Here is a 3,784-nt window from a genome sequence, read left to right on the forward strand (position 1 = left end):
TGCATGGAACAAACCACATCATAATGTTTTTGTACGAGTTACACCGCTGTTTAAATCATTTGCCATCTCATTTACATACTGCTGTATTTAACTCGAAAATAAACCATTCCCTTTCCACTAAAAAACACTTTTCGCTCCACTTTTCTAAATTTTTGCCGCATCCAATTAATTACGCCCTTATTTTTTCAGCTGCGCGGAACCAACTCCCTCCAATTTCTATCCCCATCTCCACCCCCTCTACCCCACGACTGCATCCAGCGGCGAGATTTGAGGATCACGCCGCCCGGCGCACCCTGCGGCACCAGCCGCGTAATCCTTCTCCAATGACGGCTGCTCGCCCGCCCTCCCATCAAGCCCCGGCCGCCGCGCTCGCTCTCCACAAGGAACGGCCGCCACGCCTCGCCGGCCAAGATCGGATCCGCCAACCCGCGACATCGAAGTCGCCAGCCTCTACAGGCAACATCATAGCCGCTCGCCTCATCCTCACCATCGCCCACTCCAGCGCCTTCCCCAGCTTCCTTTCCCACCTCGTGCTTTACCAAGATCTGGACGTTTCCTCACCACCCCTCCATCAGCCACTACTTGAGATTAGATGCTGATTTAGAAGTTTGGTTTCGTCCAGTGACCAACAAGATGGCGGCGGCTGGAGACAACAGGTTTGGAAGAGGCAACCCGATGATGCAGTGAGGCTAGGGGATGGGTGAGAAACTCTGCAAGGAACCCCGCTGCAATACCATTAGATCTGGTCCCCTTCCAACTATTCGAGGGTATATTTCGCTGCTTCCTTATTTCTTCCATAATTTCTGGATGTAAGATTTGTGATCTGTAATTTGATTGTTCTAACCACCTATTTAAGATCTCCTTTTCCTAGTTGCAGTTCATCTAGATAAGGAGTAAGATCAATGCCCTTTGCTCTTCTCAAAGGTATGGTTTATACGTATATGTTCCTCCCTGTCTCTAAATTTCTAAAATGAATAATTTCAACTCATGTTTCCCCTTTAAGCTGCAAGATCATGCAGTCTCCAGAACATTTAATATGTGACTAGACTCTACGTTCAGAGTATTAACATTTAACAATGAAACTGTACTAGGAATTGCCTTCTATTAGTAGTTATGGACAATAAATTAATATTCTGTGATAAAAGTTAACAAGCTAAAGATATGTTGAGGGCTCCTATCATGGGCTAATACTGCTCGGTGAAAGAGAAGATGATTTTGGTATTCTGTAATATTTTTTCTCCATGTGAACACTTGTCAGTAAATTTTTTGTCTTCTCTGTTTTATTCCGTAAACGTAGGTGCATTAGTCGACGCTTACTGTAGGTAGAAGATTGGGTTTGCAATATTAAGATAATCTTATCGGCCTTGCTATGTTGGTACAGTCTGAAGCTTGTTCTTTTTACTACTTGCTTCTCCACTTCCTATTTGCATACAATGCAATACTGGATAATTCCTTACCTGGTTGTGTACGCCTAACATTTAAGCTCATCGTGTACTTCCTTTGCCCATAACTTAAATTTTTATTTCTTATATTTAGATTGAGGAAGCATCGTACAACAGCAGTGCGAGTACACAATTAGCTGTAGCTGCAGAAGAAGATGTGTAAGCACACAACCGATTCAAATAGTGTAGTTTACAGTACTAGTTCTAGTTGCTTATGGCACTTAGTTGTACATATGGTGATGATCTACCAAATTCATAGCATGTTTGAATCAATTCAGAGATGAGAAAACACACACTTAATAAGAATAAGGTTGCCTACTATGGTTGGGTGATGACCTTTGGATATTGCATCGTTTTGAGATTGTTCAATATATCGAATGGATGTCACTCCTTACTAAAGAAACATTTTTGTGTTTTGCTCTGTGATTTTGTAGTACATTACTAATCTATTTTTTTGTGATGTGCTGATCTAAACTTCTGTAGTAACCAAAGCGTCAAACAACTATACTTATGCAACTAACTATGAAATATCTTCAGTAGATCACTATAGTGCATTACCATCTGCTGCCGTAGTGCCCTCACTAGTCATTCAGATGCTACTTAAACTATAAGTGGCACACTAGTTAAAAGTGCAACAGTGATCTATGTAAAATATTTTGACTGACAATGTTTTATACAAGTTTGTGTCTTCTTGTTCCGCTAACCTAACTTAATGTTTTATTGACCCATCCACATACCCGCAAATCTTGTTAATAATGTACTTAGATTCATAATTCGATAGATTGTAAGTTTCTTAGTGGTACTCTTATACCTTGTTATCTATATGTTTTCATCTCATTAAGGTGCAACATGTTGTTATGTTTCATCAATTTATAGGCACCAGGAGGATTTAGCCGCGAGACATGAAGCACAAGATAGAGAATTTGAAGAGATGCAAAGAAGAGCCAACAAGAGAAGAATAAGCCTGGCAAAAGAAGCAACATGAGATGGATAACCTGATTGGATTTCTTTTAAGGGCTCAAGCAACTCAGCAAGCAAATCAGTCCAACCTGATGGTGCATGAAGGCCATCATTTTGTGAAAGAAAGATAGTTATTTAATCATACATTGCAATCATCAGGACAACATAAGTGGTCTTTTAGTCATGTAAATATTACTTTTCGTCTTATTTATTCTCGTGTCAAACTTGAGTTTGTGATATTTTTTATTGTCATTTTGTATTTAGAAGATGATTTGGCTGACAGATGGAATAAATAATACTATAATTTGTCTTTAATTCCAACTTATAATGCAATTTGGCTCTTAACTTATTTGTATAGTGTGATGTGATGTGAATTAAATACTTTGTGATATGCATTTGCAATATAGTGGATTCGATAATTCATTGCAAATTATTTGAAATTTAATGATGTCGTCTTCATCAATAATGAAAGTAGTGATGCTAGTAGTGGGAATATATTTGCGGGTGTTGATGCGCTGTCACTGAATATGTTATAATATGGCATATTTGCTGAATATGGTATAATATGGCATATTTGCTCCTAACACGTGACATTAATTGCCCGTCATAGAAATAGCAAGTTGTTGACATTCTAGGAAACGTCACCGAAGGTCCCATATTCGGTGACATTATTTTGCGCGCGCCATCACTAGGAGTAATCTGTGACGGGGATTCTGTGACGATGCGTGTGACACCCATAAAACGTCACCCACGGGTAAATTGTGACGTTATTAGCAATTCAATGACATATTTTGGCTCATCACAGTAGGCCTGATCTCTTGTAGTCTTCGAACAGTATATGCAACACTTACACACATGCATCTTGAATCCTGTTCATCCGTAAAGGATACCATGTTGGAACTGGCATCTTCATCGTATTGAAACTGATGAAAGCATGCCACAAGAATTAGGCAGAGAAATTAAGGGAATCACAAAGTAAACTTGGGTCAGTGTCATCTAAACATGGGCATAATGTGATCTCGTTACAGAATATAACAGCACAGATTTACTAATTATGACATTGGCTAATTCAACAATCCATTGGTAGTTGTTTGAGGCAGAACCACTCTAATCCATCAGAGTACCTATTTTTTAGGTTCCAACAAAGTTTCTAGGGTTACCTAACAGTAATACCATACCTAAATCGCTTGAAAATTAAGATAGGGAGAAGGAGAGGGGAGGCAAGATATCAGCAATTAGGCCGTTTTCAGAGAGGAAGGGACCCCGTGGATGGGTCCTTGTAGTCGCCGGCCAAGTTCACGCTGTCGCTGCAGTTCACCTCCGGGCCGTCGCCTAAGAGGGGAGGGGATTAGGTGGAGGATGCCTGAGAAGGAAAACGAGAA

At 40.2% G+C, this 3,784-nt stretch overlaps 1 long non-coding RNA gene across 1 annotated transcript; it reads left to right on the forward strand.

Moving 5' to 3' along the window:
- The first annotated feature begins 216 nt into the window (after positions 1 to 216).
- On the forward strand, positions 217 to 2,751 carry LOC109767879 (uncharacterized). Its single transcript, XR_002233920.4, has 4 exons — positions 217 to 767; positions 878 to 924; positions 1,537 to 1,601; positions 2,319 to 2,751. It is a non-coding gene; the product is annotated as an uncharacterized lncRNA (long non-coding RNA).
- The last annotated feature ends 1,033 nt before the right edge of the window (positions 2,752 to 3,784 follow it).

This window comes from Aegilops tauschii, chromosome 2 (assembly GCF_002575655.3).
Source record: "Aegilops tauschii subsp. strangulata cultivar AL8/78 chromosome 2, Aet v6.0, whole genome shotgun sequence".
Taxonomy (NCBI): Eukaryota; Viridiplantae; Streptophyta; class Magnoliopsida; order Poales; family Poaceae; genus Aegilops; species Aegilops tauschii.